This window comes from Leguminivora glycinivorella, chromosome 17 (genome assembly GCF_023078275.1).
Source record: "Leguminivora glycinivorella isolate SPB_JAAS2020 chromosome 17, LegGlyc_1.1, whole genome shotgun sequence".
Taxonomy (NCBI): Eukaryota; Metazoa; Arthropoda; class Insecta; order Lepidoptera; family Tortricidae; genus Leguminivora; species Leguminivora glycinivorella.
This window is the reverse complement of record NC_062987.1, coordinates 13,015,086-13,028,095: the sequence shown is the minus strand read 5'-3', so window position 1 is coordinate 13,028,095 and position 13,010 is coordinate 13,015,086.

Genomic DNA, 13,010 nt, shown 5'->3' with positions numbered 1-13,010 from the left:
TCCGTTAATGCAATCATTCTGAAGATTTATATCAATAATAAAAGTATCATCCGTCGTCACATACAACACCACAACACAAATTTTATGGATTACAGCAAATAAAATTGTATATATTTATTTTACTACAATTATTGTCTGATGTCTTTTTAAATTAACACGCACAAAATAATACACAGATTTACCAAAGCGCGAATGAAATGACGAACGTTGCTTGGCTTGTGGTTACAAAATGAAACCGTTTGATCGGTGCTGTGATTGGTTGGCGTTCAAGCGATTCGTTCGGAAACGCATCAAACCATAGACTATATATGTGACGTAACGCCAATAAACTCTGGCACATCCAATTTTTGTCAGTAGAATACCTTCTATACAATCGGACAGGTTTCAGGGTCACGGCTGATACGTCCATCTGTTATTATGATTTACGTAAAACTAAAATTATAGCAAAAAAACTTCTGCCGAATGTCATTTGAATGTTGACTAAAAAAATCAAAATGGAGATTTTATTTTCAATGTAACGGCGTGATTCTGATATTAGAATCCTTAGTTGTTTCGGTGTTTTTTTGGTTATTATTTATGTGTTTTGTTGTTGCTTGATTAAATATGAATTAGGTTCGGATTAATAACAACTTATAATTTACTTTTGTCTTTTCGGATTTCGGACGTTCTTTGTGCGAATTCGTGTTAGTGAATTTATTTACTAGGTACGCGAGATCCTGGTAAATTCGTGTACTTCAAATATTCGTGTGTCCCGGCAACATTTTAAGCTAGGAACATACTACGCGGACGTCCGTCGTAAAACGACCGCGACCGCGACCTATCAGTGTGCACGGAACAAAACATCCAGAGAGCCAGATTTCGATCGGACGTCCGTGCGCTCAAGGCCACGTCCGCGTCCGTCGACCGATAGTTTGCACGGTCATATGTATTTCCATTGTCCAGATTCCCGTCCGCGGTCGATTCACGACGGACGTCCGCGTAGTGTGTTCCTAGCTTTACACAACTTCAATTAAAATAGTAAATATAAGGGTGCGCGCCCACGGGCGACACAGTTGCCCGGCGACTTTTGTATTTGTATGTAAAGTTGCGTCGCCTCGTGTGCGCACTTTCATACTAGGCCATGGTCGCGATAAAAAAGTTGCTTCGTCGAAAAGTTGCCCGTGTTCGCACCCTCTAATACGTTGTGAAATTTTGTGATACTTGTGATTGTGAATCTACTGCCATACAAATTAAAAACCTTTCAGGCCTTACGAACACACTGTTCTAGGTAAGTAGACAATTACACAATAATCATGTAAGTATAAAATATCTTCCTTCATTTTTAATGAAAATGTACCTCTTTGAAAACAAGACGTTCATTCCGTACCTATACGAAATGTGTCCGATATAGTCTCCGTGACGGAATTGGCAACAATGACAGTCTTTTAAAGCGCCCTTGTTTTATGCTGAGCAAAAACTGTTTTATACTTCATTTCTGTCGTTTATAACTTTAAGGAGCTTATTATTATTTATATAACATTTATAACAGGTCAGTGTGGGAGCACTATAAAGCTGTTCTCTACCACTGTATCACATAATAAAGTATATATATACTCTGGTAAGACACGAGCAAGAGCAGCATCCGCTTAGGGACCGTCCCCACTCAGGCGTCGCGTGTCTCGCGGCGCGGAACGGACGTCTCCGCCACACCGCCTGAATGTAGTTCAAAAAACGTCTCCTCAGTACATTTTGTATAGGAAGGACGTAAGACGCCCCAGGCGGCGTGGCGCGCCGCAAGACATGCGTCTTACGAGTGTGGATGGTCCCTTAGATCTACGTATTGGCTTCGAATCCGCGTACACCTCCCAAAGGTCACAGAAATACTCTAGTGTCTGAGATGGGGAAGACTTCTAACGCCTTAAAATTAGGATGTGTGTGATAATGTTATGTAAACGATAACTTTTTTGTTTTTCCTCCAAGAATATTGTACAGTGTCCGTCAGGATGGCGTGAGAGATGTCTGAATAGTCACAAAATTTGCACCAAATAACTGTACCTAAACTGTACCTATAGCGAAGAAAACTGTACCTCGGGAACTTCCGTATGGGAACTATGTTCTGGAACATATATCAATAAACTGTACCTCACTAAACTGCCAATAATTACATTTAAATCACACGTGATATTCGGTCAAATCAATAACAACTTTTTCCCCTCACTAGCTCGGAAACACGTGTTTTGTCCTTTAATACCAGCGGGTAAAAACGCATTTTATCCACTAGTGGGTAAAGTAATTTGACCTTGAATAAAGTCAAATTAACTGCTTTAAAAATTGATAAAAGTAGGTGAATCTACTAATAAAGATGATTTACCACCTGTGAAACTACTGGAAGCAGTGATAAACGCATTTTTTGCGTTGTAGTTTCCTCGCTATAGTGAGGGGAAAAGTTTTGTGTTACACTCGGGTGCAAATGTATTTTACTTCTCGTGTGTTAAAAAACTCGCAAGTTCAGGATTCTATTCTCGAACCACTCGCTTCGCTCGTGGTTCAACTATAGAATCCTTTCACTTGCTCGTTTTTCAATTCCACACTCGGCGTTAAAATACAACTTTGCCCCCTTGTATAACAAATAACTATTTTTACTGCTCTCATATAATTAAATGAATGACATGCATGTTTGCCGATCAATTTTGTAACAGGCCGGCAGGCCTAGGCAGGACGCCGTTTTGCCCCTCTGTCGCACTTGTAAATTCGTACCTAAGTATGACATGGAGGTAACACGTTTGGACGTGGTTCACGGCAGGCGCTCTGGACTACGTGCCCGAGCCATCGGAATTTAGCGGCTTTTGTTTATCCAATGATATAATTCAACTTGGACATCAGAAAACAATGTTAAATCAATTATTTCGACGTTCCCAAGGAGTTTCTAGCTTCCAAGAGTCCCATCCTTTGAATATGTAGAATGCGCGTCCCAGCAGTAGGCCTAGCACATGATGGCCGCGGGAGTATGTCGCCGCGAGATAGATGACACGTCTTTGTCTAATTGTATTAATGACATAAGGACAGGTAGTCTATCTCGCGGCGACATACTCCCGCGGCCATCATGTGCTAGGCCTGCTGGGGCTATTAGAAATGTCTAATATTTTGCTGTACATCATTCGCTCAGTTACATCAGCGCGTGATTTTCCTTTTATGTATCTATTAGGATTTGTATCTGTCGAAATTAGGATTGGAATTCGTTTGCATTGCTTCAAATTTTATTGAGAGCTACTTTATGAGCTATAATTTTAGCGGCATGTTAATATCCTACGGTCTCAAGGATGTTACTCAAACGCGCGACGGCAATTAACAATTAACCAAACTTCCCTAGGAGATGGAAATTGCAAATATTCGCTTCCACTGATGACATCTTCAGGACGTAACTACAAACGGCGGAAAATATAATTTTAAGAGTTTAGTTTCACTAGACTTACTATGATCATGTCGCAATATCGGGAGCTCAACAAATAACATCAAAGTAATCATGGTCAATATAATATGGGCGAAAAGTTTGCTTTTTTAAAGATTCACCTTGTGTTCGATCCATACTTGATATTATTAATGGGAAAGTGTGTGTGTCTGTTTGTTTGTCCGTCTTTCACGGCAAAATAGAACGACGAATTGACGTGATTTTTTAAGTGGAGATAGTTGAAGGGATGGAGGGTGACATCTATAGGCTACTTTTTGTCTCTTACTAATCCCCCACTTCCCTAAAATGGGGGGTGGAAGTTTGTATGAAGCATTCCGCAATTTTCGAATTTAACGCGAGCGAAGCAGCGGGCAAAAGCTAGTAATTACATATGTAAATGTGCGTACTGACCAAATTAAATAAGTAACAGTAGGCCGAATGGTTAATTCCATCCATTAGGAAAATCATTACTCGAAGAAAATTTAATTAGGTATTGCAGTACCTAAGCAATAATTTGCATCAATTGAAACTAATCAATTGTTATTTAAATTAATACGAAATGTAATAAAATAACGCTGAAATTTCAGGAAACGGCATCCTCTTTGTATAGCTTAAGTTTTTAGCCAAGTTTTTGATCAAATATCATCATCATCAAACTGTAAATCGAAAGTGAAATCTGCGACTTTTCGTTTTCAACTGTGCGTCCACACCTGACTATGTTGATAATTATCAATTGGGCGATGAAGATGATTGCGTCGGGACTGGCCTTAGTTCCAAAAATCGGTCTGAGCATACCGTACCTCGCTTTAATCCAATCTCCCGTCACGATTTAAACATTTCACTGCTCTTGCTATGAAAGCCACGTATTGGTATGTTGCAAGAAGTTGCATTTTGCTCTACTTCAATATCTGTTTAGCGTCCGTGTATTGATGCTAAAGATCGCTGTGTACTACAGTCACCCGCAATAATATAATGCACGTATGTTATGTTGGTGTTCAATAGCCCCAAAAATATATGACATGTATCTATAAAAAAAAATATTTTAACTTCCAGCTACAGAAGTGCTTTCAATAAAATAATAAAATAATGAATATACTTTATTTCATATATTGGGTTGGCACAAAAGTAATGATACACTCTACAAAACTCTATACATTTCCTTTCTTAAGTTAATTGTTTTCGATAATATTCTAGTATGTTGTAGAACATTCTAGGTACTTCTAATGTGAGGGTATATAAAGCCGCCCTCGTGATTGGTTTAGTTAGATTGAAATAAAATGGACGAGCGACAAGTTCGAACACTTTACTTATAAGAGTACTTGTTAGGCCACAGTGCGCGGGCTGCGGCTGACAATATCAACACTGCATTGGGCGCTGGAAGTACAAGCCATGCCACGGTGTCCAGATGGTTTGACCGTTTTAAATCAGGAGACAAGAGCCTTGAAAGTCAGTCACGCTCAGGGCGACCACCTGCATTCAATGATGACGATTTACGCCGCGAACTACAGTCGAATCCTGATGCTACTACTCGTGAATTAGCGGAAGCACTTAACTGCAGTCATCACGCTGTGGAATACCATCTGCATGAGCTTGGGTATCGAAAAGTTTTGGCTCGATGGGAACCGCACATCCTTACCGACGCCAGTCGTGCAGTCCGTGTCGCCATCTGTCAATCACTTTTGCTGCGACTCCGACGTAAAGAGTTTTTGACTGATCTGGTTACGGGAGATGAATCATGGATTTATTATGAGAACGATACACGTCGTGCTTTTTGGCTGCCTCGAGAAGAAACGCCACCAACTCAACCGAAGCTGAGTCAAAAGAACCGCTTAAAAGTTTTGCTTTGTTGTTTCTGGGACTCGCAAGGCATGCTGTTTCATGAACTATTACACAATGAAACTATAAACGCTAACAAATATTCAACACAGCTCACCGAACTATCTCCTGCTATCAAGAAAAATTGACGAAGAGCCACTGTAATTTTACTACATGAGTTACGCTCGACCTCATGTCGCATCTACCGTTCGCCAACAGCTGCAGAACTTGGGCTGGGAGACGATACCCCACCCACCTTATTCTCAAGACCTCGCACCATCAGACTTTCATTTGTTTAGAACCCTGAAACGACATTTGCGGGGTAAACAATTCAATGATTTCCATGATGTACAGGTGGAGTTGAACAACTTTTTCGAGGCACAGCCATCAGAGTTCTGGGCGAAAGGCATCCAAACTTTGCCGGATCGTTGGCAAGAAGGCATAGATGCTAATGGTGATTACATCATCGACTAAGCTTTTTGTATTGTAATAATAATAAAAAATATAAAACGTAAACCAAGTGTCTCATTACTTTTGTGCCAACCCAATAAAATAAAAAATAAGTACAAAATAAATCCACAGCACGGGCTTCATCAAATATAACTCGTCATAATACCTAATAACTAAATCTAAAATAACCCTCCCTGGATCGTACCTGGCTCAAAAGTCCCGAGGATCGAAACCCCTCTCCCGCAAACAACGCCCTAATTCCCTGAAAAAGGAGCGAGCCTCTGAACCCCAAGGCCCCGCTGTCTCAATTGCCACAGGCACAAAGTCATAAGCGGATTCCAACGCGGAGTACTTTGTGTACTTAGACTTGGCCGCGGACTCCGCCGCTGAGCCAGCACAACTTGCAGTCTGCCTCAAATGGGATGCAGCGTCTCGATCTATAAATAAGACCACGTCAGATATTTTCGCGGCCTACATTGTGTAACATATTATTGCAGGTGTAAACTGTAAGTACTTACTGTACATTGAGTATGGTTAGAACTCTAGTACAATAGTCACTCTAAGGAGTCTCAGGACTCCACATAAGGGCCTATTTAGACGGCACGCGAGCTAGCATGGACTGCTGAAGTAACATAAAATTCAGCACTATCCAATAAAATACCGCATGTAAGTAAAACTTGCTGCGAGTTCTCGCACAGTGTAAATGGGCGATGCCAAATTTTTCTTAGATCCGTTAAAAATAAGAATAATTAATTTATATTCTATTTTATAGGTCAAGCTTGAGACGGAAATAACAAGCCTCGAATACTTGAAAAAAGTGGCCATGTCACGAGTGTCATGACATCTCACTCTATTGCGTCGAATGGTCCCCTCACCGTTGTTGCGATGAAAGTCACGTGACGTGTATGTCGCAATCAGATACAGGCCATTTCGCTTCACTTCAATACCTACATACTTTCATTAGTAGCCGTATACAATGGTTGATTGCGATATTTGCGATGCTGTAGAAAGAAACATGGTCTGGAAAGACAAAGTTAAATTGACCGTAGCAAAAATAATTTTGATGTCATCTCCGGCTATAAGAAGGAGGAAAATGGAAAAGTCTACATTGTATCTCTTCCTTTGGTGTAAGTATAGGTTAGTTAAGGCATTTTTAGTCATATATTTTGAAATCGTATCAATTAAGGGGTGTATGTCGCCTTGCAGTTGCATCAAATGAGAGATGAAATAGTGATGTAAAATCCAAGTTTTCCACCTCGAAAGCCCATGGGGTCATAATTAAATTCATGAAAATCCATAAAATGTTAGGACCTTTTCTGACTTTTGTTAAATTTTACCACTAAGAACCTTTTTAACGGCAAATTATCGTTATTATGAATATAATTTTGTCTTGATAAGCCATATATTTACTGAGATACGGTCATTGAAAGTTTTGCACAATTTCGAAAAAAAGGGAAAAGTAGTTGTAGCTGTTCGGAGGTGTATAATCTTTTTTAATCCATACTGAATATGATTTATTACGGAGTCCACAAGGCTTCATTTCTCAACCGATGTTGGAACCACCAACTCCTCAGGTTCTGCTTAAAATGAACAATTTTCTGTACTTAAAAAGAAGGTTGTACCAGCAGTTGTGGTTGCGAGAAAGTAGGTGTCAACAGCTTGGCTGTTTGTTTGTACCTACTGCAGTGGACAATTCTGCGGTAAAGTACCAGGTCTGGTGTGTGCCAATGTTGATAAACCACTGGTTGATGATCCACCATCAGATGACGATTTTGACCTTCCTGATCAGTTGACGGAGACATACTACCTCGGTAAGCTTTCTCCTAAAGGAGTGCTGTAGATTCGAAGGTCCAGTCTAGTTCATTTATCGTTAACTATGTTTATTTCACTAACTAACCCTACTTCATATTGCAAACCTTTGAGAAGCCGAATCTTCGAAACTATTTGACGTACCAGGAGCAAATTAGTCTCATTGAATTACAAATTTTGTCTACTTTAAATTGTGTATAGTTACTTTTGTTGTACCATGGGTCCTTTGTTGAAAAAAAATCGCAAATTCTGAAATTTTTTATGGTTTTTCGTGTATTTAACAATGACCCTATTGGCTTTCGAGGTGGAAAACTGAGTTGCCGCATCACTATTGCATATACAACAATATAAAACACCAATTAGAACTACCTCATTTGATGCCAGGCTGAATGTACGATTTCAATGGATCATTTGTGCTACTGGCAGTCTGAACCACGGAATGACAAACCAAAGATTTATTGGATCGGTAAAGCTTTACACTCGTATAAGACTACAAATGGTGGAAATAATTAATAAGTTTCTAATGGGTCGGCAAAGCGCATGTGACACCCCTTTGAGTTGCAGGCGTCCATAGGTTACGGTGACCGCTTTCCATCAGGCGGGCCGTATACCTGTTTGCCACCGACGTGGTATAAAAAAATTCACGTTCCGTTTATTGATTCCATAAGAACCTAAAATACTCTTTTGCTTAACCGATAATTTGGCACATATTTTTCACGAAAGCAATTTCCTGTATTCTAAGCGGTAACGGTAAGGTGCAGAGTGAAGTAATGAAACGAAGGGTAACATATTAGCTATTTGTTTTGGTCTAATGGTCATCTGATAGATACCTGTACCTTCTAATTATAAGTAATGAATAGTTATATATTGGATCGTAAAGCAGGGTACGTAGCCGAATGGCACAAACGCTCACGAAACGCTCGAAGATATCTATCTTTATCGTTCTTGCGTATTGGCGCGATAGCCTACCTTTCGCGGCGTTTCATTTTTGTTTCGCGTCGCAGAAATGCCATTCGGCTACGGCACCAGACCAACTGACAATACATGTTAGTCCAACATAGGCCTAGACACTTTTAAACTTGTTTCCCAATCATTACTCCGCACGCACTTAAACACTTCATTGGTCACAGTCGACATGTGACCACCAATTACTAACATTAAGTACCTATTACCCGAACATCACCCAACCGAGTGAAACTGTATTACATTTGTAGTACGAAAGGACGTAAGTCTCAACAGATTGTTTAAGACTTAAGGCGTTTCTGGTGTTAAAAAGTAACATAGTAACATTCTTCGCGGGCTAACCAGTGCCTGAACTTATTAGTGAGTCCGACTCCAGAATCACGTAACGGATTACGTTTTAATCTGATATATTGAGGGTACTGTGATTGGTAGAAAGAATAATAAGTTGTAGAGGCGTAATGTACGAAATAACTGATTGTGCACCAACGAAAGTAAGTTAAGGATGAGATGACGGGCGATAGAAACGTATATATGGATGAAGAAGACGTGCTGCGCCGACCGCCGAACCCAAGTGACAGGGATAAGAGCAAGTGAATGATGAAGCGAACGGTGAATCATAATTTCAGATTTTGTTTAAGCGGCGTAAAGTCGCCGACAATAGAATTTGTGAACAATGTAAACAAACCTTGTAGTCTAAATGTCTTTAATTTCCATTCTAACTCGTCAGATACTTGTCATCAGGTACTTGTAGTAGATGTGTTATTTAATCAATTCATATCACATTATGATCCACAACCTTTAAAATAATAAAATTGTGCTAGAATATTGATATTTTATAGAATTGTTTACATTGTTGATAATTTCTATTGACGGCGATTTTAAGGGTGTCATTGATATTTAGAATTAGAAGGAGTAATTTTAATAAATACTCTAGATATAAGTACTAATTCTAGGCCTTTGCATACATATTTTAACTTAAGTTGTGAGAGAGTCCAGATTTCCTGATTATGTGACACACATCTACATACTGACATTACTGACGCTGTGCAAGTTCTTGAATATGTTCGTTCTTATTCCCATACGATTAAAATTGAACCCAAAGCCATAACTATAAAACTGTATGAGGAAACTGTGTAAACGCCATAAAAAATTTAACGACACCAATGCTGCGTCGCTTCTATACTTCTCATTTATTGGGAGCAATAAACGTTCAGACCATTGTATGTATTGCCATCGCTTTAGAGAATGATGTTCCTATATTTCTACCAATATGGCGTGACCTGTGTGCGTAGCCGAATGACATTTCTCTGACGCAAAACGAAAACGAAACGCCGCGGAAGGTAGTATGGCTCTTTGCGCCAATACGCACGAGCGTTAGAGATAGATATCTACGAGCGTTTCGTTTCGTGAGCGTTTGTGCCATTCGGCTACGCACCCTGCAGAGAATACAAAATAGCGTGTTTTGAGTGTCTACGCAAAGTCAGTTCTTTGGAAAATATGGCAATTGCGCAGTTGTGACAACGTTGTGCCTAGCAGAAACCATGAGTAGACTACGATAGTTTAGACACCGAAGTTTCGATCCATAGCACGGAAAATATTTAGGGACGCTATTCACTGAAAAAAAAATTTCACTGTGACGTTTACGCCGTCGAGTAAGCATGAGTTTTCAAGACGTATGTATAACAGCAACATAAGTTATACTGGACAGCGCTCTTATAATGGACTCAAATAAATACTAACCCAAGATGGGCTATTGGAATAGCTCTCCAGTATTATGTTATGTCATCTGCTTATCGTCGAGTAAAATGAACCAGATTGGTTAATCATTCAAGCCGCACGTTGACGGAGAAAGGTGGAAGGACTAGTACATGATATGATTAGAATATCGCTGATTAGCGGTAGTCTAGCAAAAAAAGAGTAAGAATGAAAAAGTAGTGTTGTCCCTTTCAAATCAATTTGTGCGAGAAAATGGGACAAGAGTACGATGTTGCCACTTTAATTTCTACTCTTTTTTAGCCAGGCTGTAGTCAGGCTTTAGTTAAGTTTATCACTGGACTGACAAGATAATTGACCTGTTTGTTACAATAGCGCTTGTCGCTTTGAATGAAATGCTGTAGATAAGATTAGAAAAATGTATCTTTCTAGAACGATTAACATAACTGATAAACATTTTTTTATTTTATTTATTTATTTATTTAAACTTTATTGCACAAAATATACAAAAATGTACAAATGGCGGACTTAATGCCAAAAGGCATTCTCTACCAGTCAACCATAGGGCCAAACAGAGATTCAATACAAATGGTGCAGTGAGAAAACAAAAAGGTGATTTACTAGGAAGAAAAGCAAACTATATATATATACATATACAGCATATACTACACATACTTTTACATAAATAGATATTTACAATAAATATTTTAAATATTACATATAATACATACAATGAAATACATATAATATTGATGGATTTTATTCGAATTCTTGTTTTAGCAAGTGCTTGCGTAACAAACGCTTAAATGAAAACTTACTTGGAGCTTGTCTGATATACAAAGGGAGTGAATTCCAAAGGCGACTAGCCTGAACGGCGAAAGAATTTGTCATAAAGCCAGTGCGATGCGGAGGTATGGTTAGTTTGAGAGTGCGGGATGTACGCAACTCGCATCCCAGGCGAGGAGCATCAAATGAGAATTTACTGTTTAGGTATCCAGGAGCAGAAGGCTCGAACAGGATGGAATATAGAATACAGAGGATTCGGAAAGATCTTCGGCGACGTATAGAAAGCCAATGGAGCTTCTTACGGTAAAAAGAGACATGATCGTATTTACGAAGTCCGAATATAAATCTGATGCAATTATTTAGGAGACGGTCTAATTTGTTGAGTGATTCTTGAGTGATATTGGTAGTTTTATCGTTGTTACTTGTAAATAATCATGTTAATTAATAGTAAGCCGTCAAAAACAGGGTTTAGGTAGGTTACTTTCCGTTCTGGTCGTCTTGGATATGGGGAAAATTGTTATCAGATGTATGAGTATTGTCAGCATCTCTGGTACAAATATACGAGATGACAAGCGAGAAAATGATGGGCGAGAAATTCGTCAGTTACTAAACAGTAAATAAAATAGTAACTTTTTACCAAGTCTGGTGCAAACATGAAAATCCTTCTTATTTCTTAACAACTAGCTGATAACAACATGCAAAAGAACATTATTTAAACCGTTAAAACTTATCAGCACCCACATCGCGAGTGCGCCTTGCAAAAGACATCAACGGGCACCAACCGCAATCGTGAATTGCCAACTTAACGCGCAAAACCAACATGAAACTAATGAATCAAATCTCAAAAGCAAGGTCCGTCGTGCAACCAGTTCCAATTCAAGATCATCACATCAATCATGTGCATTTCTCACAAAAATAAACTCATTTACAAACAGTTGGAACTTTACCACAGCAAAACGAATGACTCACGATATTACGATAGACTGAGTTACATAGTTTCTTTACTATGACAAGATTCTACGGCGGTTTGTGATACAAAGTGCTTTATTAGATGTTGATATTATGTTCATGCGTTAGCTTACGTAACTGTTACTTGCAATGGTCGTTCAACGTTTTGCCTTACTTTTTGGTTTTGGTTTTTGAAATGATTAATTTTGCGCTGTAGTTTATAATTATGGAACAGTAATAAGTACATACACTGCAACATCTTTTTGTATACTTTGCAATTATTTCCGGAACAGATAGAGAGTATTGCCATCGCGTCTCAATAATTTCTATTCAGATGAATTGATGATGAATATGAAAAAAATCACAAAAGTAGATCTATATAAAGACTTTCTAGGAAAATTGTTTTGAACTTGATAAGTTCAGTAGTTTTTGAGAAAAATACGGAAAACTACGGAACCCTACACTGAGCGTGGCCCGACACGCTCTTGGCCGGTTTTTTAAACTACTGATACCGGTAATGAACATGGACCTTTTTAATGAAAATATTACAAAATTATCAGATTTCATTGCATTACTGTAAGCTCCAAGCTCACGCGCCGATAGCGCTTAACGTCAATAATCGTTTAAACGCCATTACCGAGTTTCGAAATAAACGTTACCTATCGAAAGTGTTCTAAATTGTAACGCAATTTCAAAAAAAGTCAAATCGTAGTTGAGACAGCAAATTTCAAAACAGCCAAAGTCATATTGACTTGATTGTTATTTGATTAAAATATTCAATTGTTTGATTGATTTGTACGATGACTCAGCAAACTACTTAATTTAGTGATCGACCGCTTAGGGCGACTTGCACCAACGAAAATGGAGGGTTAACCCGACGGTTAACCCATTTTATATGGAATTTGACAGATGACAGCCCACTAACCTTGAGTTAAGTGGTTGGTACAAGTGGGCCTTACTGAGTTATGAAGTTCTTGTGTACGATGATAATATTAGTAGGCCAATGAATGTAATAAATCCATACTAATATTATAATGGGAAAGTGTGTGTGTCTGTTTTTGTCCGTCTTTCACGGCAAAACGGAGCGACGAAATGACGT